The sequence below is a fragment of the Musca autumnalis genome, unplaced genomic scaffold (assembly GCF_047663935.1).
Source record: "Musca autumnalis isolate F117 unplaced genomic scaffold, ASM4766393v1 scaffold_2, whole genome shotgun sequence".
Taxonomy (NCBI): Eukaryota; Metazoa; Arthropoda; class Insecta; order Diptera; family Muscidae; genus Musca; species Musca autumnalis.
Window position 1 is genome coordinate 17,246,002 of NW_027411755.1, and position 25,148 is coordinate 17,271,149.

Sequence of the window (25,148 nt, forward strand, 5' to 3'; positions counted from 1 at the left end):
TTAAAAAATCCACGTCTCTGGACCACAGTCTGGCCTTTGAAAATTGTTTAAAAAATCCACGTATATGGGCCACAGTCTGGCCTTTGAAAATTGTTTAAAAAACCCATGTCTATGGGCCACAGTCTGGCCCTTGAAAACTGTTTAAAAAATCCACGTCTCTGGACCACAGTCTGGCCTTTGAAAAGTGTTTAAAAATCCACGACTAAGGGCCACACACAGTCTGACCTTTGAAAACTGTTTAAAAAATCCACGTCTATAGGCCACAGTCTGGCCTTTGAAAAGTGTTTTAAAATCCACGTCTATGGGCCACAGTCTGGTCTTTGAAAATTGTTTAGAAAATCCACGTTTATTGGCCACAGTCTGGCCTTTGAAAATTGTTTAAAAAATCCACGTCTATGGGGCACAGTGTGGCATTTAACATTTCTTTAAAAAATCCACGTTTATGGGCCACAGTCTGGCTTTGAAAATTGTTTAAAAAATCTAAGTCTATGGGCCACTATGTGGTCTTTAAACTTCCTTTAAAAAATCAAAGCCAGTGGGACACAATGTGGCCTTTAAAATTTCTTTAAAAAAATTCAGGTCTGTGGGCCACTATGTGGTCTTTAAACTTCCTTTAAAAAACCCACGTCTATGGGCCACAATTTGACCTTTATAATTTCTTTAAAAAACCCACGTCTTTGGGCTACAGTGTGGCCTTTAAATTTTCTTTAAAAAACCCACTTCTATGCGCCAGATGCTGGCCTTCAAAATTTCTTTAAAAAAAACACGTTAATGGGCAAGATGCGGGCCGTAAAAATTACTTTAAAAATCCACGTCTATGGGCCACGGTGTGACCTTTAATTTTTTTTAAAAAAAATTCACGTCTGTGGTAAAAATGCTGGTCCATAAATTTCTTTAAAAATCCACGTTTATGGGCCAAATGCTGGTCCATAAATTTCTTTAATGGGGTTTTATGGGATATATGCAGGCCTTCAAAATTTCTTAAAAAATCCACGTCTATGGGCCACAGTCTGTATGGCATTTGAAAATTGTTTAAAAAATCCACGTTTGGCCTTTGAAAATTGTTCAAATACTATAATCTCCTTATTATTCGCTATGAAATTTATTGTTCTAAGTTCGCCAAACTCCCTGCTCCTTAAATCTTTGTGGAATAACAAATTATTTTTTCTTAAAACTTCCTATTTACACACAAAACTCTTTGACAAAATGTTTCCTCGATTATTGACAAAATATTTAGATTTCTTAATGAACCGCTTTTAAACGTTTCATTTATAACTTATTTCCTATTTTCTGTTCTTCTTCTTCTTTGCAGCTAATCAAAATCAAAACTTTCTAAACTGAACAAAAATTTACAAACACCACCACTTCTAGGAGACCAGAAACAAAATCAACAATCAACGAAAATCAAAAGCAAATTGGACACACGCACGCACAGGGTAAGTCTTCCAATCGTCCTCCTTCTCAGCTTCCTCTTTAAAACGTTATCGTTTTTGGTATTAACATAAAATATTCTGAGCTTCTTTAAAAGCAACATTAATGATAATTAGCCAAAGGAAAGAAAATGTGTTCATTCTTGAGAGACACGCAGAGGGTGGCATTGAAAGGACATTTTAACTTTTGACTTTGCCTTAAATGCTGTGTTTGCATTTATTGATGATGTTTATGACTGCTAATGACATTGTGACAGTTTTATGTTTAGCTGTGGGATTGTTAGCAGCTTCGATGAAGACACTTTTAATGGCGACGTTCATTAAAATTGCTCAAGATAGTTGTTTATAGCCGGTGGTAAAGGTGGAAATAAATTAAAGCCTAAAATTCCCAGGACATTGGGATGTTTTTGATGAGCCATCTGACCACAAAACGTGGATTTTTTAATAATATGATTCATGGACCGGTATTTAGAACTATTTTTTATGGACGTTGATTTTTTAAAATAAATATTTTTTTGATAGACTTAGATTTTTTAAAAAAAAATATTTTTTTGATTTTAAAAAATACATATTTTTCGTGGACGAGGATTTAAAACAAAATATATATTTTTTTAAGGACGTGGATTAAAAAAATAGGTTTTCCTTGACGAGGATAAAAAATATTTTTTCATGGACGTGGACTAAAAAAACTCTTTTTCATGGACGAGGATTAAAAAAATATATTTTTCATGGACGTGGATTTTTTAAAAACTGTCGATTTTAAAAATATTGTTTTGGATTTTTTAAAATTAGTATTTTTTCATGAACGTGGATTTAAAAAAAAAAGTATTTTTATACCCTCCACCATAGGATGGGGGTATATTAAGTTTGTCACTACGTTTGTAACTACTCGAAATAATCATTGTAGACCCCACAAAGTATATATATTCTTTATCAGCGTGCAATTCTACATCGATATAGCCATGTCCGTCCGTCTGTCCGTCTGTCCGTCTGTGGAAATCACTCTAGCGTCCGAACGGATTGACGTAGGTTGATGAAATTTTGGGAAAATATGTTATATTTACGTAGGACTTTTGGTATTGAAAGCGGGCTATGTAGGTCAACGCTTTCGTATAGCCCCCATACAAAATGACGCGTGACGCGTCGTCGTTTTAAGGAATTTTTAAGATATTTGGCCCATTTTACCACCGAATTGCTTGTAATTTGGTATTTTGTGTCTCCAGAGGCCAAAAAATATTCCTACCAAAGTTGGGTTATATAGGTCCACGTTTTGGTATAGCCCCCATATAAGGCCCCATATAAAGTACGCGTCATTTTAATATATTTTGAATGTATTAGACCCATTTGACCACAGAATTGGTTGTAATTTGGTATTTTGTGTCTTCAGAGGCCAGAAAACATTCCTACCAAAGTTGGGTTATATAGGTCCTCGTTTTGGTATAGTCCCGACATAAGACCCCTTATAAAGTACGCGTCATTTTAATATATTTTGAATGTATTAGACCCATTTGACCAAAGAATCGGTTGTAACTTTGTATTTTGTTTTTCCAGAGGCTAAGAAACATTTCTACCATAAAATGTTTATATAGGTCCACGTGTTGATATAGCCCCCATAATACAATATCTCCCGATTTTGGATATTTTGAACGTTTTAGCCTCATTATCACACCGATATGGCTGAAATTTGGTATTTAGTCCTTTTTAGGCGTATAAAACTTTCCCCCAGAAATTTGTAGGTATAGGTCCACGCCATCATATAGCCCCCATAGAACGGTACCTTCCGAATTTCGGTATTTTGAAGGTTGTGGCCACATTAATCCACTGAAATGGCTGAAATTTGTGGTGGAGGGTATAGAAAGTTCGGCCCGACCGAACTTAACGCTTTTCTTACTTGTTTTTCATGAACTTGGATTTTTAAAAAGATTTTTTTTTCGTGAACGTGGATTCTAGAAACATATTTTTTGCATGGAGATGGGCTTGAAAATTTGTTTAAAAAATATCCACTTTTATTGCTCAGAAGATGGGCTTGAAAATTTATTTAAAAATCCGGGTTTATTGCTCTGAAGATGGCCATGAAAATTTGTTTAAAAAATCCACTTTTATTGCTCTGAAGAAGGGCTTGAAAATTTGTTTAAAAAATCCACGTTTATTGCTCTGAAGAAGGGCTTGAAAATTTGTTTAAAAAATCCACGTTTATTGCTCTGAAGATGTGCTTGAAAATTTGTTTAAAAAATCCACATTTATTGCTCTGAAGATGGGCTTGAAAATTAGTTTAAAAAAATCCACATTTATTGCTCTGAAGATGGGCTTGAAAATTAGTTTAAAAAATCCACGTTTATTGCTCTGAAGATGTTCTTGAAAATTTTTTTAAAAATCCACGTTTATTGCTCTGAAGATGGGCTTGAAAATTTGTTTAAAAATCCACGTTTATTGTTCTAAAGATGGGCTTGAAAATTTGTTTAAAAAAATCCACGTTTATTGCTCTAAAGATGGGCTTGAAAATTTGTTTAAAAAATCCAAGTTTATTACTCTGAAGATGGGCTTGAATTTTTTTTTTTTAAAAAGTCGACGTTTATTGCTCTATTGAGGTGCTTGAAAATTTGTTTAAAAAAATCCACGTTTATTGCTCTGAAGATGGGCTTGAAAATTTGTTTAAAAAATCCACGTTTATTGCTCTGAAGATGGGCTTGAAAATTTGTTTAAAAAATCCACGTTTATTGCTCTGAAGATGGGCTTGAAAATTTGTTTTAAAAATACCACGTTTTGTAGTCTAAGGATGGCCTTAAAAATTTGTTTAAAAATCCACGTTTTGTAGTCTAAGTTTGGCTGTGAAAATTTGTTTCAAAAATCCACGTGTTGTGGTCTAAGGATTGCCTTAAAAATTTGTTTAAAAATCCAAGTTTTGTGGTCGCAGGATGGCCTTAAAAATTTGTTTAAAATCCTCCTTTTTATCATCATACCTACCTTCGCCATTCATTCATTGTTGGTGAAACTTTTAATGGTGTCTTATTTATAACAATCTTTCAAATGCCAATAAGTCATCTCAGCTATTATGCGGTGGCTAAGATGCGTTGAAAATGTCTATAATAACGATGATGCTGTTGCCTTCGATGCTAAGAGCAGAGTGGAGGTTCTACGTCTCCACAAAATTCTTGACTTTGAGCGATTACTTTCTTAAGGTTGGGCATTGTGGAGTTTGAGAGATTAACGAAGAAATATAAAGTAACAACATCAGTAGGAGCTTTACCATCGATATTGTAACACCAATCAGGGTTTTTGGTGTGGGCTTTCTAAAGGATTGCGTTAAGGTAAACATAGACAAGAGGTTTAAAAGCCAGCCCTGCTACTTACCTTGCCTCTGGCTATTGCCATTATGGCATATTGCCATTCATCTAATGTTGCCACTTTGTTAGCATGAATCTAATCGTAATAGGCTGGATGGTTGGTTGGCTGCCTCTGCTGTTGCTTCTGTTACAAAAACAGCTGCTGCTCTTACCGTCACCACCACCAAAAAGCTTTGAAGATTTTAACTTCGTCGTCGTCGTCTTCTTCACCTTTTTGTCGGTCGGTTGCTTGTCGCCAAAGTCATCGTGCGGTTATTTAGCCATGTTTGATAATGGCTTGAAATTGTGGTTTGCATATTTTATAAGCAATTACATTTACTTGGGCTTTTAAGACAACAAGAACGAGCGATATGTTTGTTTGCTTGTTTCACGTACAGGCGGCAAAAATGCCCATGCCGCATTGATGCTTAACAACTCCCGCTCACTCACACACGCATGCAATATTTTCATTTATACATCCTCCCCAAACATTTAGCATGATATGCCTTTTTGCATGGCAATAACATATCCTTAAGACACTTCCTCTAGATCCCACACACACATACACACACATGGCATAAATGATGACAAAACTCCTACCTTTAGACGCGCCACATCACAAACGTTTATTTACTTGAAGACGTGTTTATTGATAGGCCTATTTTATGCCACTTGTTTTCCGTTTCCTTTACACGTGACTTTTGGCAGTTGTTTGTTCAAACATACCTACATACACACATACATACATATATCTTAAAACCACAGGAGTTGTCTATCATCCGTTCGCAAAAAATAAATAAGGCGTATATCCTCCTTCTCATCCCATCTTTGTTCCTAAAAGCTCAAAAGTTACCTAGACTGTCTATTTTTTCCTTTGTTATTCAAATGACTTTTGGTTGTGAGTTTTTTGTTTTTTTTTCTTACTCCTTGGAAATCCACGCATATGTTCAAAGAATTTGCAATTATATGCCTTCAATAATCCTCCCAATTGATCTTTTGATGATGGATTAGTATAAAATATTGCAAAAATATGCCAGCAATCAATATTTTTAAATATTGATGGCTTTTTATGTTCATATTTTTGGTGGGGAAGGTAAGATGGCATATTGACTTACCTTAATTCCATCTCGGCAAGGATGGGGAATTAGAAAGCAATAACTTTTTTTTTTGAGAAATCCAATATAAATTTTTGACTCCCTAAATATCCGAGGAAAATTTAGAAGTGATTCAGTTGTCCTGCAAGAACTACCAACAAAAATTTTTAAGGCCAACCTTAGACCATACAACTTGGATTTCCTAAACAAATTTTTAAGCCCAACCTTTCAACACAAAACGTGGATTTTTAAGCCCAACCTTACCAGACAAATCGGGAATTTTTTAAACAAATTTTTAAGGGTATCCTTAGAGCACAAAACGTGGATTTTTAAACAAATTTTTAAGGGCATCCTTAGACCACAAAACGTGGATTTTTTAAAGACAATTTTAAGAGTATCCTTAGACCACGAAACGTGGATTTTTTAAAGACAATTTTAAGGGCATACTTAGACCACAAGACGTGGATTTTTTTAAAAGACAATTTTAAGGGCATCCTTAGACCACAAAACGTGGATTTTTTAAAGACAATTTTAAGGGCATCCTTAGACCACGAAACGTGGATTTTTAAAAACAATTGTTAAGGGCATCCTTAGACCACAAGACGTGGATTTTTTAAAGACAATTTTTAAGGGCATCCTTAGACCACAAAACGTGGATTTTTTAAAGGCAATTTTTAAGACAATTTTAAGGGCATCCTTAGACCACAAAACGTGGATTTTTTAAAGACAATTTTAAGGGTATCCTTAGACCACGGAACGTGGATTTTCTAAAGACAATTTTAAGGACATCCTTAGACCACAAAACGTGGATTTTTTAAAGACAATTTTAAGGGTATCCTTAGACCACGAAACGTGGATTTTTTAAAGACAATTTTAAGGGCATCCTTAGACCACAAAACGTGGATTTTTTAAAGGCAATTTTTAAGACTATTTTAAGGACATCCTTAGACCACAAAACGTGGATTTTTTAAAGGCAATTTTTAAGACAATTTTAAGGGCATCCTTAGACCACAAAACGTGGATTTTTTAAAGGCAATTTTTAAGACTATTTTAAGGGCATCCTTAGACCACAAAACGTGGATTTTTTAAAGACAATTTTTAAGGGCATCCTTAGACCACAAAACGTGGATTTTTTAAAGGCAATTTTTAAGACAATTTTAAGGGCATCCTTAGACCACAAAACGTGGATTTTTTAAAGACAATTTTAAGGGCATCCTTGGACTACAAAATGTGGATTTTTAAAGACAATTTTTAAGGGCATCTTTAGACCAAAAAACGTGGATTTTTTAAAGACAATTTTAGGGGCATCCTTGGACTACAAAATGTGGATTTTTAAAGACAATTTTTAACGGCATACTTAGACCACAAAACGTGGATTTTTTAAAGACAATTTTAAGGGCATCCTTAGACTACAAAACGTGGATTTTTTAAAGACAATTTTAAGGGCATCCTTAGACCACAAAACGTGGATTTTTTAAAGACAATTTTAAGGGCATCCTTAGACCACAAAACGTGGATTTTTTAAAGACAATTTTAAGGGCATTCTTAGACCACAAAACGTGGATTTTTTAAAGACAATTTTTAAGACAATTTTAAGGGCATCCTTAGACCACAAAACGTGGATTTTTTAAAGACAATTTTTAAGACAATTTTAAGGGCATCCTTAGACCAGAAAACGTGGATTTTTTAAAGACAATTTTTAAGGGCATCCTTAGACCACAAAAAGGCGTATTTTTAAAGACAATTTTTAACTGCATCCTTAGACCACGAAACGTGGATTTTTTAAAGACAATTTTAAGGGCATCCTTAGACCACGAAACGTGGATTTTTTAAAGACAATTTTTAAGGGCATCCTTAGACCACAAAACGTGGATTTTTTAAAGAAATTTTTAAGGCCAATCTTAGACCACAAAACGTGGATTTTTTAAAGACGCGTTTTAAGGCCATCCTTAGACCACAAAACGTGGATTTTTAAAGACAATTTTTATGGGCATCCTGAGACCCCAAAACGTGGATTTTTTTTAAGAAAATTTTTATGGCCATCCTTGGACCACAAAACGTGAATTTTTTAAAGAAATTTTTAAGGCCAAACTTAGACCATAAAACGTAGATTTTTTAAAGAAATTTTTAAAGCCAAACTTAGACCAAAACGTAGATTTTTTAAAGAAATTTTTAAAGCCAAACTTAGACCAAAACGTAGATTTTTTAAAGAAATTTTTAAGGCCAAACTCAGACCACAAAACGTGGATTTTTTAAAGAAATTTTTAAGGCCAAACTTAGACCAAAACGTAGATTTTTTAAAGAAATTCTTAAGGCCAACCTTAGACCACAAAACGTGGATTTTTTTAAAGAAATTTTAAGGCCAACCTTAGACCACAAAACGTGGATTTATTAAAGAAATTTTTAAGGCCAAACTTAGACCACAAAACGTGGATTTTTTAAAGAAATTTTTAAGGCCAAACTTAGACCACAAAACGTGGATTTTTTAAAGAAATTTTTAAGGCCAAACTTAGACCACAAAACGTGGATTTTTTAAAGAAATTTTTAAGGCCAAACTTAGACCACAAAACGTGGATTTTTTAAAGAAATTTTTGAGGCCAAACTTAGACCACAAAACGTGGATTTTTTAAAGAAATTTTTAAGGCCAAACTTAGACCACAAAACGTGGATTTTTTAAAGAAATTTTTAAGGCCAAACTTAGACCACAAAACGTGGATTTTTTAAAGAAATTTTTAAGGCCAAACTTAGACCACAAAACGTGGATTTTTTAAAGAAATTTTTAAGGCCAAACTTAGACCACAAAACGTGGATTTTTTAAAGAAATTTTTAAGGCCAAACTTAGACCACAAAACGTGGATTTTTTAAAGAAATTTTTAAGGCCAAACTTAGACCACAAAACGTGAATTTTTTAAAGAAATTTTTAAGGCCAAACTTAGACCACAAAACGTGGATTTTTTAAAGAAATTTTTAAGGCCAAACTTAGACCACAAAACGTGGATTTTTTAAAGAAATTTTTAAGGCCAAACTTAGACCACAAAACGTGGATTTTTTAAAGAAATTTTTAAGGCCAAACTTAGACCACAAAACGTGGATTTTTTTAAAGAAATTTTAAGGCCAACCTTAGACCACAAAACGTGGATTTTTTTAAAGAAATTTTAAGGCCAACCTTAGACCACAAAACGTGGATTTTTTAAAGACATTAAAGAAATCAGTTGCTTCATTCAGTGACCTCCTTGATATGTCCCCTACTTCCCTTACGTATTGTAGTATAGGTTTGGCCTTAAAAATTTGTTAAAAATATCCACGTATTTTATAAGATTGGCCTTGCAATTTTGTTTAAAAAATTCCACGTTTTGTGCCATAAAGTTTTGTGATCTCATGATGGTCTAAAGAATTTGTTTAAAACTCAACTTTATTTCTTTGGAGATGAACTTCAAAATATTGCTATGGGGAAAGACATCAGAGAAATCTTTAAAAATGTCTTCTCTTTTTCTTTATAATCATCCCTGTCTCCGCCGTCCTGCCCATATTTAATGATATAGTTATTGCCTCAATGGAATGTATGAAAACAAATTTCAAGCAACAAAAGAATATTTGTCTCCCGTACTGGAAAACTTTGCTGTATAATTATTGATAATAAATGTTTCTATTTAGAGATCTTGATTAAATTTTATGTGTATGTGTTAGTTCTCGATCAGTATAAAACTTTCTTCTGAATAAGTTCATCACATCCTTTAGTTTAATATACCCTTCTTTTCTTCCATATAGAGTACGCCCTTATTATTTCCCAATTTCTATTCCCCATAGTAGTTATAGTTCATTACTTATTTTCCAATAATTAAAGGCCTCACTTTTACAAGTACAGTTGACTATTAGTTTAGTTTCGCCTTTTAATTCCATTGCGAATAATTTCTGTAAAATCGAAAATCTTATACAATGTCGTTTTTGAACAAAAACACAACGTCTTAGATTAAACTAGTTCAGTCGCTTTATTGAGTTTTTAGGTTCAATTTCATGTTCAGCACTTCTAATTGAACCGGTATTTCTTAACTTCAGTTGTTTAATCATTTACAATCTATCGATTGGTTAGCAGCAACTTTTTCCTCCATCTTAAAGATGATTAATAGATCTTCCTTCTGGATAAGTACATCAGTTCTTTTAGTTCAATAGTATATTCGTTCATTTAATTATACAACATACACTTGCCATTTCCTTACTTCGCTATTTTTCTTTTAGTTTAGATCATAGTTTATGTCCATTAGCTTTTTAGCTCCATTCGTCGTAGATTCTGCAAAGTTATGCTGATAATATCGCATTAGTTTAGCTGCTGTATGCAACGAACGTTTCATGGACAAATTAAAAAAAAATCGTTTATAAACTCATCTTATAGACAAAGAAATCATACTTTATTTTTACAGACCTTCTTTGAAGTTAAAAGTTCTTTGGTTCTCCGTCTTGACGATCAATAACATATCATCCTTCAAGAGACCGTTGAACTAGTTCGTTCTTAAACTCATTATCTTATAGACACAGAAGTAATATTTTAGTTTTACAGACCTTCTTTAAAGTTAGGAGTTCTGTCGATCTCCGTCTTGAAGGTCAATAATATATCTTCCTTCAAGAGACCGTTGAACTAGTTCGTTTGTAAACTCATTATTTTATAGACACAGAAATCATATTTTAGTTTTACAGACCTTCTATAAAGTTAGAAGTTCTTGCGTTCTCCGTCGTGATGGTCATTAATATATCTTCCTTCAAAAGACCGTTGAACTAGTTCTGCTCCTCTAATCAGTGAATATTAATGTACTAATTTAAAACCTCGAATTACATTTTCAGTAAAATTTTTTATTTAGCAAACAGCACTCTTGGATATTTTTCTTTCTTTTTCTCCCAAAAAACCGTGTCTGAATACACTCTGAACATGCTCATGGACCCCTCAAAGACACTTAGAATTTGTCGCAATTTCGACAGAAGATTTTCTTATTTTTATTAGATGCATTATACACCATTTTTTCTTAACATACTATAACCACGAATCAAGCTAAAATAATCCACCTAAGGCAATGTAAAAATCGTAGAATTCTGTAGGCGCTACAACACACCCACTGTCCCCACTGTATAGTAACAAGCTGACATCTATTGCCCGAATGCCGCTCCTTTGTTAGGTGGGAATCTTTGCTAAATTTGTATGTCTAAATTTTTAATGCAGTCTAATTTTCGCTATAAATATTTGTAAATATTCTTTTCCATCCATTAGATAAAATCGCGATTATTTTCTTTACAGAATTGTTTTCCTTGTTAATAGAAAATGTTATTTAGTCATTTCAGTATAAACTTCGGTATGTAGGACACCCTTTATATAAGGTTTCCAAGGTTAAAGTCTGAGCTAAAACAGTATGTTTTATTTTTCTCTTGTAGATGTCGTACATTTTAAGCCAGATAGCGATACTGCTTCGGTCTCCATCAACGAAGCTACCAAGAAATTATACGTTAAGTGAACTAACCTTGATCTTATAAGATCAATGTTTGGGTTTTCTATATTTTTTTAGAGGAGTAACATCAGACGGAACTAAAACGGAAAAAATATGATTGACCTCTGTGGTTTGAAAAATGGACAATGAATCAATGGGCTGCTCTACACATATCAATATACTTACTTATTTAGGTGGCCCACTACAGAACACTTCTTAGTTTTTCTAAATAATTTTTTTACCTGCTAAAGCCCCACATGATGATCTTGAAATGACAATTCTTGTTTAATTTCTTTCTGGGGAGGGGCTTTCTTTCCAAATTTTTTTTTTTTTTTTTTTTTTGAAATAAATAAAGACAAATATTTTTCCCCAGGAAACTTCCCATACTCTTGATAATAATTTTCGCATTCAAATAATTTGCCAATTTAATGTTGATGACTACATTGTTCCTTTACACCGAGGGTTGCAAATAATGTTATTTTAATACCAGGAACCATATCCATAATTAGTCATCTATATGAAATCTACATCTGTACTAACATATGAACTAATTAAAATTAAATTAAGTTTGTCATAGCAGATCTTGCCACATGCAAAAGATGAATCGCAATGAAATTTAATATTTCGTTAGAAGGGATGGGGAAAGAATTAACCTGAACTTCTATTTGTGAGAAAATATAGAGGAATAATTATTTATATAAACTTCAAAGATAATGAGTGACCGACTCAATTACTAGCTTCCAAGCGAAAAGGTTGCAACTATGGGAAGATGTTCAATGGCAAGATGTTCAAGAAAATCTATATAAATCGATTAAGTATGGATGACTGACTCAGCGAATATTTATATAAAATTCAAAGCTGAAGAGTGACCGACTCAGGAGCTTCTAAGTTAAAAGGTTGAAGTTCTAGACATGAACTTTTCAAGCGAAAAGGTTGCAACCACGTTCTTAAACCTAAAAAATTCCTATTTCAATGGGAAGACGTTCAAGAAAATCTATATAAATGTATTAATTGTGGATGACTGGCTCTGCGAATAATTATATAAAATTCAAAGGTAAAGAGTGACCGACTCAGGAGCTTCTAAGTGAAAAGGTTGAAGTTGTAGACATGAACTTTTCAAGCGGAAAGGTTGCAACCACGTTCTTAAACCTAAAAAAATTCATATTTCAATGGCAAGATGTTCAAGAAAATCTATATAAATGTATTAATTGTGGATGACTGACTCTGCGAATATTTATATAAAATTCAAAGGTAAAGAGCGACCGACTCAAGAGCTTCTAAGTGAAAAGGTTATAGTTCTAAACATGAACTCTTCTCAGATTTCCTATTTAAATAAAAAACATCAATATAATAGATAACAATTGAACCAATTAACGACTGTTTGTAAAAAAAGTTGAACGTAATGAGTGACCGACTCAATTATTGGGTTGCAAGTAATATTTTGAAATTATTTTCTTGAAAGTTTAAATTTTCTATTTCACGGAGCGAATATGTATATAAAATTCAAAGGTAAAGAGTGACCGACTCAGGAGCTTCTAAGTGAAAAGGTTGAAGTTCTAGTCATGAACTTTTCTCAGATTTCCTATTTAAATAAAAAGGTGATTATGAAGAACAATATAATTGATTACGAATGAACTAATTAACGACTATTTATAAAAAAAAAAGTTCAACAAAATGAGTGACCGACTCAATTATTGGGTTGCAAGTGATATTTTGAAATTATTTTCTTGAAAATTTCAATTGTTTATATCACGGAGAAGGTGTTTAAAAATCAATATATAATACCATTGGAGGTGGAAGACAGTCTTTGCGAATAACTACACCAAATTCAAAGATAATAAGTGACCGACCCAGTTTTTTTGCTAGTTGTGAAAAGTCTGAAAAGGTGTACACTGTCCAAAAGGTAGTGTATAGTTATATATTGCAGCTGATGTCGCGAGCACCCTCTATATGTCCATAATGGAGTACCCTCTATATGTCAATGATGGACTAGATTGGTATTTGCCTTGTAAAATGGAATTAACGTGCATACTTTTGGGCGCAACATATTAGAAAAGGGACTGAAAATTAGAAACAGACTGAAATTAATACAAAAAGGACAGCAAACGGAACAAGAAATTGTGAGAGAAATTAATAAAAAATCATTAATAAAATTTTCATAAGGATGGGTCTTGTTAAACGAAGTGGTCTAACCAAAAAACTTAGTCTAACTCTCTATTGGAAATGTATCAATGCAAATATTTACTTACTTACTTACATAGCTGGCCCATTACAGAACATTTGTTCCATAGACCGAACTAAGAAAATATCTCAAATTCTCTCTGTTTAGTGCTTCGCTTTCTGGAATACCGCGCCTTGTCATCTCTTCGTCCACCTGTTTGCGCCATCTATTCTTTGGCCTGCCAATTCTGCGTGCACCGCCATGTGGCTCGAATTTATACGCCTTTTTAGCGGGTTCATCATCGCTCATTCTTATTATATGACCTAGCCAACGCAATCGCTGCATCTCGATACGTTTAACTATATTGATGTCGTTGTATAGCAGATACAGCTCGTGGTTCATACGACGTCGATATTCACCGTCAACGCATATTGGTCCGTAGATCTTTCGAAACATTTTTCTCTCAAACACGCCAAGCACTGCCTTACCCAGTACCCAGGCTTCGGAACCATACATCAGCATGGGTAGTATCAGTGTTTTGTAAATCGTTATTTTTGTTTGACGAGTTGTGGCTTTGTTTTTGAAGTGCTTACTTAAGCCAAAGTAGCATATGTTGGCCAATACAACTCTTCTTTTTATTTCACAACTGAGTCGTTTGTTGTGTTTACGGCGGTGCCGACGTATACGAAGTCTTTTACTACCTCAAAATTATAGGAACCAACTTCAACAGTTGGTCCGATCTCAATGGAAGCATTGCGCGTCGACACCATCAACTTGATCTACTCGCCGATTACCGCTAGACCCACTTTAGCAGATTCTTCTTCGACCTTCATAAATATATTGGTTACTTCTTTTACTGATCGTCCCACGATGTCTATATCATCAGCTAAAGCAAGTAACATGTGGCTATTGGTGTAGATTGTGCCACTTCTTTTGACGTTTGCCTCTCGTATAACCTTTTTTGCAGTATGTTGAAAAGATCACACGAAATGCTGTCTCCTTGCCTAAAGCTTCTTTTGGTACAAAACTCTTCGGATAGGTTCTTTCCTATTTTAACTGAAGATCTTGTGTCAGTTAGATTCATTTTACAAAGACGAATGAGCTTTGCGGGGATACCAAATTCAGACATTGGCTTGGAATACATTTCAACGTAGCGGGCTGTCGAAGGCTGCATTATAATCGACAAAAAGGTGGTAGGTGTCGATCTGCATTTCTTGGGTCTTCTCCAGGATTTGCCGCAGGGTAAATATCTGGTCAATGGTGAACTTGCCAAGTCTAAAGCCGCATTGGTATGGTCACATTATTTCGTTGACCATGGGCTTTAGTCGTTCTTACAATATGCCACTATAGTTGGAGCATAAAGTCTTATGATTAAACTCGAGATGATTAAATCTGGTACTGCTAACTAATAAAGTCTATCAGCCTCATACCATTTTCAGATGTTTCACTGTGGAGACTGAATTTCCCGACTGTTTGGCCAAAGATATTCTTCTTTCTAATTTTGGCATTAAAATCGCCTAGTGGGCAGGGCAACGGTCGTAAGTTTCTTCTAAGCGCTCGTAAAATATATCTTTGGTCTGGTCGTCCTTGTCTTCAGTGAGAGCATGAGCGCAAATTAAGCTGATGTTGAAGAATTTAGCTTTTAATCGAATTGCAGCGAGTCTTTCATTCACTGGGTTGAAGCCGGTGACCAGATGTTTTAACCTCCTACCAACTACAAATCCGCAACCAAACTCATGCTTTATGTAATGGCAGCTATAGTACAGTGCGTCACCTTTAGGTGTTGTTGTGACGCCTTTCCCATTCCATCGTATTTCCTGTATGGCAGTGATGTCGGCCTTATACTTTCAAGTACATCTACCAATGCGTTAATTGCCTCTTCTCTATAAAGAGTGCGAACATTCCAGATGCAGAACGTTTGCGGGATTCGTCAAATTTAGAGGGGTTTGTTTTGCTTTTCTTTTGTTTTTTATAGTAGGCTGTTTTTTCTAGGGGAGGGTTACTTACCCGACGCCCAAACCCAAGTTTTTAGCGTTCTTATGGGTGAACGCGCGGCACATGTTAGCTCACTACCTTTATCGGGTGTTAAAGGCAGTTCCCCAGGTGACACCACAGGAGGCCAGTGTCCACTTGAGATGAAAGAGGGAACAAGATAAATCCTGGGCTTTGCCATGTTTAAGCCGGTCAGGACCGTTCCTTGGTATCTTCCATCCCCTACGTCACCCAATGCAAACATTTACATACCTGAATATGTATTAAGATTTAAACATATAAGTACCTGTACACATTGTTGAATTGTTTTCAGTTGTGAATAAACCACCAAAGTGTTAAAAGTGTCTTGTGTTCTGATTTCTAATTGTGCATGCCCAACACCCTCTGACTAAGTTTTTTTGGTCAGACCATTTCCCTTAACAAGTCCCATCCTTAAGAAAATTTTAAACATTTGTTCCTGAAGCTGAACTCAGGGTATGCTTTCAAGTGATTCAGTCTTCTTAGCTATTAAATAACGAAAACTTTCATGGTCTTCTTTTTTACGTATTTTTTCTATGGACCTTCTACTTTAATTATTTATATCATACATATATTTAATTAATTTAATTTTCCACCGCAAAATTCTCACCCTCCCTCGTTAGTTCATTTCAATTATGCCATATGTCTGTCTTGCAATCAAATATTTTTCTCATATGTATTTTTTCTTTTGGCAAAGCGAGCAGAGCAAAGCGTTGAAAATTTAACTTATGTGTTGTTGTGTGGTGGAGTAGGAAAGTTATGCTTGAAAACCACAAAATTGACATATATTCTCAGCAATTGTCAGGAAATTGTACAGCACTTAGACACACATCATCTTCCCCCACACATGTGTCACTATAACGCCCCTTAACTCCACAACCCCAAAAGCAGAAACAAACGAAAAAGAGTTGTCAACTGGAATTAGGGGTTCATCTTCATCATCATTGCCTTGGATAAAGACAAAATTGAGTAGTTAAGTTAAAGTGCTTGTTGTAAGTTAGTATTTTAGTGTGTGGTTTCTTCAAAAACCCAACTCCGGCAACAGCAGCTTAACTGTGTGGCCTCGCTTTCAATGACTGACTGTCTGTGTCTCGTCATTACAACGAGCAGGAAGAAGTGGAAAAGTTATAATTTGCCTAATCTAAAAATTATAATTTGCTAACTAAATTAGTTTGATATTAGGAAAGTTTCCCAGCCACAGAGAAGGAACTTGAATAGTTTGTTTTCCATTTTTTTTGGTTTGAAAATGAGGAAAACTTTATTTCATATGCAGAAGATTTTACATATGTACGAGTATGTGCAGTAATTCAATCGTCACAGCAGAAAAGTGAAAAGTTTTTTTTTGTACGAATAATATGGAGAAGAATAATCGTTAAATTATTTCTAAAGTATTGCTGTCGACAACTGTCAACGTGATTGTCCCGCACACCAAAAAATATCTGTCTGTTCCACTTCCATTTATGTCTTTCATATGTGATTTCAGTGCTTATCCTTGTTGTTGGTAAGGATGAAAAGAAATTGAGGAATATTTGCGGTTATCCAATTAAGGTCAGCACGGTTTTGATTGCAGGCGATGTGAAAAAAAAAACAAAACAAGTGAAAGGGAAAGGGAAAAGAAGTCAAAAATAATTAATTTTAATTAAGGCGTTACTAAAACTTGGGAATGTGAATAACTGTTAGGTCGAAGGTAAAATCAAATCGGAAAATGTAACTGAATGTGGATAGATAAATAAAATAATTATTGGTGGATAAACATATTATGCACGTTTTTGGATAACGTTATTATCAAGCATGGATATTTTTATTCACAAACTTGGATAATATTTTTAACCACAAACGTGAAAAATAGTTTTAACCACGAACGGATAATATTTTTATCCACAAACGTGAAAAATAGTTTTAACCACGAACGGATAATATTTTTATCCACAAACGTCCACAAAAGTGGATTATAATTTTATCCCCAAAACGTGGATAATTTTTTTATCCACAAAACGTGGATAATATTTTTATCCACAAAACGTGGAAATATTTTTATCCACAAAATGTGGATAATATTTTTATCCACAAAACGTGGATAATATTTTTATCCACAAAAGGTGGATAATATTTTTATCCACAAAGCGTGGATAATATTTTTATCTACAAAACGTGGATAATATTTTTATCCACAAAACGTGGATAATAATTTTATCCACAAAACTTGAATAATAATTTTATCCACAAAATGTGGATAATAATTTTGTCCAAAAAAACATGGATAATATTTTTGTCCACGAATTGTGGATAATATTTTTATACCCAAAACGTGGATAATAATTTTATCCACAAAACGTGGATAATAACCCAGCAAAATTTGAAGGAAGGGGTTCCATGCGGTGACGTGATTTCATGGCATCTTTTGCACTGGTTCAAACGAAGTCGTGAAAGATCCGATCTTTTCATTAGCATTTGAACCAATGCAAAGGAAGTCGTGAAAGATCGGATCTTTTCATCAGCATTTGAACCCATGCAAAGGAAGTCGTGAAAGATCCGATCTTTTCATCAGCATTTGAACCTATTCCATCGATCCAATAGAGATGAATTTTGTATTTTTATTTATACACACTTTTCTAAATATATAAGATTAATTATTTACAATAGGCTTGATGTTGTCGGCTACTCGAAATCACAACCAACGTTGTTAAAACTCTCGTCGTAATGATAATGTCATTGCAAAGGGTTGGTGAAAATGACATGCCAAAGCATTGGTGGAAATGACAAGCCAAAGCATTGGTGAAAATGACATGTCAAAGCATTGGTTAAAATGGCATTCTTAGGATCCGAAAAAGAACGTCATCTTTTGGGGTCCACGTTCATATAAAATTCATCGATGAAGATGCTAAAAAGATGACATGCCAGATCACTTGCACCCATGATTGAATGGCATCTTTGGCATCGAACATTTTGCTGGGAATTTTATCCACAAAACGTGGATAATATTTTTATTCACAAAATGTGGCTAATATTTTTATACACAAAACGTGGATAATATTTGTATACACAAAACGTGGATAATATTTTTATCCACAAAACGTGGATAATATTTGTATACACAAAACGTGGATAATATTTTTATCCACAAAACGTGGATAATATTTGTATACACAAAACGTGGATAATATTTTTATCCACAAAACGTGGATAATATTTTTATCCACAAAACGTGGATAATATTTTTATCCGCAAACGTGGTTAATATTTTCATCATCCAACTTGGATAAACTTTCTATCCACAAACGTGGATAAAATTTCTATCCACAAACGTGGATACTATTTTTATCCAAAAACAACGTGGATAATAATTTTATCCACAAAATGTGGATAATATTTTTATCTACAAAATGTGGATAATATTTTTATCCACAAAACGTGAATAATAGTTTTGCACAAAAAGTGGATAATATTCTTATCCACAAAACTTGGATAATATTTTTATCCACAAAACGTGGATAATATTTTTATCCGCAAACGTGGTTAATATTTTCATCATCCAACTTGGATAAAATTTCTATCCACAAACGTGGATACTATTTTTATCCAAAAACAACGTGGATAATAATTTTATCCACAAAATGTGGATAATATTTTTATCTACAAAATGTGGATAATATTTTTATCCACAAAACGTGAATAATATTTTTGCACAAAAAGTGGATAATATTCTTATCCACAAAACTTGGATAATATTTTTATTCACAAAACGTGGATAATAACTTTGTCCACAAAACGTGGATAATAACTTTATCCACAAAACGTGGATAATAACTTTATCCACAAAACGTGGATAATAATTTTATCCACAAAACGTGGATAATATTTTTATCCACATAACGTGGATAATATTTTTATCCACAAAATGTGGATAATAATTGTATCCACAAAATGTGAATAATATTTTTATCCACAAAATGTAGATAATATTTTAATCCACAAAACGTGGATAATATTTTTATCCACAAACGTGGATAATATTTTTATCTACAAACGTGGATAATATTTTTATCCACAAAACGTGGATAATAATTTTATCCACAAAACGTGGATAATAATTTTATCCACAAACGTGGATAATATTTTTATCCACGAAACATGGATGATATTTTTATCCACGAAACGTGGATGATATTTTTATCCACAAAACGTGGATAATTTTTTTATCCCCAATACGTGGATAATAATTTTATCCACAAAACGTGGATAATTTTTTTATCCCCAATACGTGGATAATAATTTTATCCACAAAACGTGTATAATATTTTTATCCACATAAAGTGGATAATATTTTAATCCACAAAACGTGTATAATATTTTTATCCACATAAAGTGGATAATATTTTTATCCACAAAACGTGGATAATATTTTTATCCACAAAAAGTGGATAATATTTTTATCCACAAAAAGTGGATAATAACTTTATCCTAAAAACATGGATAATAATTTTATCCACAATTCGTGGATAATACTTTTATCCACAAAACGTGGATAGTATTTTTATCCAGAAGCGTAGATACTTTGTTTATCCACTAATGTGGATAACATTTTTATCCACAAAACGTGGATAATATTTTTATCCCCAATACGTGGATAATAATTTTATCCACAAAACGTGGATAATTTTTTTTATCCCCAATACGTGGATAATAATTTTATCCACAAAACGTGTATAATATTTTTATCCACATAAAGTGGATAATATTTTTATCCACGAAACGTGGATAATATTTTTATCCACGAAACGTGGATAATATTTTTATCCACGAAACGTGGATGATATTTTATCCACAAAACGTGGATAATATTTTTATCCACAAAACGTGGATAATATTTTTATCCACAAAACGTGGATAGTATTTTTATCAACGAAACGTGGATAATATTTTTATCTACGAAACGTGGATGATATTTTATCTACGAAACGTGGATAATTGTTTTTCCACAAAATATGGATTTTATTTTTATCCACAAAACATGGATAATATTTTTATCCACAAAACGTGGATAATATTTTTATCCACAACCGTGGATAACATTAATATCCACAAACGTGGACAATATTTTTATTCACAAATGTGGATAATATTATCCACTTTTGTGGATAAAAGTGTTATCCTCGAACACTTGTAGAAAATTTATGTTTGCCCTAAAATATGCCTGTAATTGGAGACTTTTGCATAATCATATGTCGGTGTGTGTTTTTGTGTTTGTAACAAAGGGTTTTTCCATATCAAATATTCTTTTTCTTCTTCTTTTTTATTCATTTACATCAACGACAATTTCCATCTAGAATTGCTAATGGATTTGAGTTTCTTTTTCATCGTTAGTCCGCATTTGTAATGTGGGCGCCAATGAAAATTTAAGTAGATTGTCGTCGTCATCGGTAGACATGTGTAATAGATGTTCAACAACTTGAGCCTCATGATATGCTGATTGTCATTATTTCTGTCATCATGCTAAATGTCCTTGTTGTTGTTGCTCATATTCCTTTTTAGCCGTTTTTTTGCATTCTCTTCTTAAGTAACAGAATTCATATGATTATGTTTGACATGTCTTTCTCTAACCGTTACGCATTCAACATTCATTATGAATTGGTTGAGGGTGAAAAGGGTGAGAGAGGGAGGACAGAAGAGAGGGGGAGTTAATATTTGTTTGACAACAGATTGTCACTGTATTAACGTGTATAATTTTCTTTGTTTGAATGTGATGTCTGTTTGACTACTTGATGACTTAGTGTCTCTGCGTACGTGAGTAGATCTGTAAATTTGCGTGTATATGTGTGTGTGTGGTAGATTGTTATGTTAGTCCTTACAAAGGAAAACCTTTCACGATGAGCATTTAATTAGCGTACATTGCATATGATTATGTTATCATAATTAAGTCAATGCCCAAAGAACACACTCACACACACCAATTGTTCATTCACACAAACACATGTCGAGACTTGGTAGCATCTCCTTGGCTGGGTTAACAATGTTATATGATAATCCATAGGCGCTTGTTTACATTAGAGCAAAGATGCGTAGGGCATTTACACAAAGTGGTGGCAGCTCAGCGTGTGGCACGCATGTTGGTGGCTTTTAAGACTAATTGTGGTTGCTGTTGTTGTTATTATTGTTAAATTATGTAACAGAAGTTAAATGATTTTGAGCATTTAAAGATAAATGTTTTTAATTAGTTAATATTATTCACATGTCTTTTCTTGAGAAGGAGGCATTTCAGCGGATTTCTATTTCATTTGAAGGTCTTTCAAAGAGAGTAGACTGTACTTAAAAGCCTTTAAAGGTCCTCTATAGACACTATATTTTTTAACAAAAAATATTTTTATAAAATCCACGACTGATGTTTACCTTGAAAAATATTTTTTAAAAAGTCCACGTTTGATGTTTAGCTTGAAAAATATTTTTTAAAACATCTACGTTTGATGTTTAGCTTGAAAAATATTTTTTAAAAAATCCACGTTTGATGTTTAGCTTGAAAAATATTTTTTAAAAAATCCACGCTTGATTTTTAGCTTGAAAAATATTTTTTAAAAAATCCACGTTTGATGTTTAGCTTGAAAAATATTTTTTAAAAAATCCACGTTTGATGTTTAGCTTGAAAAATATTTTTTAAAAAATCCACGTTTGATGTTTAGCTTGAAAAATATTTTCTTTAAAAATCCACGTTTGATGTTTATCTTGAAAAATATTTTTTAAAAAATCCACGATTGATGTTTGCCTTGAACAATATTTTTTAAAAAATCCACGATTGATGTTTACCTTGAAAAATATTTTTTAAAAAATCCACGTTTGATGTTTAGCTTTAAAAATATTTTTTAAAAAATCCACGTTTGATGTTTAGCTTGAAAAATATTTTTTAAAAAATCCACGTTTTATGTTTAGCTTGAAAAATATTTTTTAAAAAATCCACTTTTGATGTTTAGCTTGAAAAATATTTTTTAAAACATCCACGTTTGATGTTTAGCTTGAAAAATATTTTTTAAAAAATCCACGTTCGATGTTTAGCTTGAAAAATATTTTTTAAAAAATCCACGTTTGATGTTTAGCTTGAAAAATATTTTTTAAAACATCCACGTTTGATGTTTAGCTTGAAAAATATTTTTTAAAAAATCCACTTTTGATGTTTAGCTTGAAAAATATTTTTTAAAACATCCACGTTTGATGTTTAGCTTGAAAAATATTTTTTAAAAAATCCACGTTTGATGTTTAGCTTGAAAAATGTTTTTTAAAAAATCCACGTTTGATGTTTAGCTTGAAAAATATTTTTTAAAAAACTCCACGTTTGATGTTTAGCTTGAAAAATATGTTTTAAAAAATCCACGTTTGATGTTTAGCTTGAAAAATATTTTCTTTAAAAATCCACGTTTGATGTTTATCTTGAAAAATATTTTTTAAAAAATCCACGTTTTATGTTTAGCTTGAAAAATATTTTTTAAAAAATCCACTTTTGATGTTTAGCTTGAAAAATATTTTTTAAAAAATCCACGATTCATGTTTGCCTTGAAAAATATTTTTTTAAAAAATCCACGTTCGATGTTTAGCTTGAAAAATATGTTTTAAAAAATCCACGTTTGATGTTTAGCTTGAAAAATATTTTTTAAAAAATCCACGTTTGATGTTTAGCTTGAAAAATATTTTTTAAAAAATCCACGTTTGATGTTTAGCTTGAAAAATACTTTTTAAAAAATCCACGTTTGATGTTTAGCTTGAAAATATTTTTTAAAAAATCCACGTTTGATGTTTAGCTTGAAAAATATTTTTTTTAAAAAAATCCACGTTTGATGTTTAGCTTGAAAAATATTTTTTAAAAAATCCACGTTTGATGTTTAGCTTGAAAAATATTTTTTAAAAAAATCCACGTTTGATGTTTAGCTTGAAAATATTTTTTAAAAAATCCACGTTTGATGTTTAGCTTGAAAAATATTTTTTAAAAAATCCACGTCTGATGTTTACCCTGAAAAATATTTACTAAAAAATCCCCGACTGAGGTTTACCCAGAAAAATATTTTTTTAAAAGATCCACGACTGTTGTTTATATTGAAAAATATTTTTTTAAACTTCAAGGACTAACGTTCACCTTGAGTATTATTTTTAAAAAATCCACTACTGATGTTTACCTTGAAAAATATTTTTTTTTATAAAATCCAACCTTGATGTTTACCTTCACAAATATTTTTTAAAAAATTCACGTTTGATGTTCATTTCTTGCATTTATTCTGTACTTTAAAGACACACATTCACCTACAATAAAAAAACTCTTCTGCTCCTCCTACTCCTTTCCCCCAAAATAAAAACATGATAATTTATATGCAAACATGCTTCCAAGATTGCTTTACAATAAATCCATTCAGTTTGTCATTTTTCGGTATTTAGATTTTGTTTTTGTTCGTATTAGATATTCATCGTGAATATATTCCAAGCTCATCTTAGCTTTTCAAATGTTTAGTTTGGCAATTCGTTGGTTTTTTTTTCATATACGGCTGCTGCAATAACTGTTGTATGCTTTTAGGCGTTAAAACGTTTCACAATATTGTTACATATTGTCTCAGGCTTAAGGTGAGTGTGTCTCTCTCTCTCCACCTCCTTCGTGTGTTTACCCACACAGACATCTTACGTTGCCAACAAAACTAAATCAAAATCACCAAATAAAATATCCTTAGGTTTTTTAAGGACAACGACGCACAATGTTGATGTGTTGCCAAGGACCAACATATGAATTCAAGTGCTGCATGTGTGTGTGTATGATGACAAACAGGCTGTGTCTTCTCCTCGGGCTATGAGTATGGGAGTCTATTGTTTATAATAAATGGTTACGTATGAAAGGAGAAGTGGTTGGGGTGCAGGAGGATGATGTGTAATACAGGTGACTGAAAAGTTATAAGACAAACATTTGCATATGCCAAGAAAAAAGTAAATAAATAAATATATTTCGTGACAATATGGGTTTAGAAAATAACAACAACAATAACAACTTTGGCGACAATGTCAAAGGGGGAAGGTACCCCAAAGGGAAAATTTAAATTTCTTTAAACTGCCAGCAGAGTCACAAACGTGGATTTTTTAAACAATAGTTCATGTCCATCTTCAGAGAAATAAATGTGGATTTTTAAATAAATTTTCAAGCCCATCTTCAGAGAAATAAACGTGGATTTTTTAAATAAATTTTCAAGCCCATCTTCAGAGAAATAAACGTGGATTTTTTAAATAAATTTTCAAGCCCATCTTCAGAGAAATAAACGTGGATTTTTTAAACAAATTTTCAAGCCTATCTTCAGAGAAATAAACGTGGATTTTATAAAAAAAAATTTTCAAGCCCATCTTCAGAAAAATAAACGTGGATTTTTTAAACAAAATTTGAAGACCATCTTCAGAAAAATAAACGTGGATTTTTAAACAAAATTTGAAGACCATCTTCAGAAAAATAAACGTGGATTTTTTAAACAAAATTTGAAGACCATCTTCAGAGAAAATTTTCAAGACTATCTTCAGACCACTAAACGTGAATTTTTTAAACAAATTTTCAAGACTATCTTCAGAGCAATAAACGTGGTTTTTTAAACAAATTTTTAAGACCATCTTCAGGGCAATAAACGTGGATTTTTAAACAAATTTTTAAGACC

The 25,148-nt window shown here is 32.7% G+C and overlaps 1 protein-coding gene across 5 annotated transcripts in view; it reads left to right on the forward strand.

Annotated features, from left to right (window-relative positions):
• Nucleotides 1-25,148, forward strand: part of Lar (tyrosine-protein phosphatase Lar) — a 992,349-nt gene that overhangs the window by 190,411 nt on the left and 776,790 nt on the right. For all 5 annotated transcript variants that reach the window (XM_073967222.1, XM_073967225.1, XM_073967224.1 and 2 more), the window contains one exon: nucleotides 1,313-1,436. The gene's annotated coding sequence lies outside the window, so the exon portion shown is untranslated. The remainder of the gene's footprint in view (nucleotides 1-1,312; nucleotides 1,437-25,148) is intronic.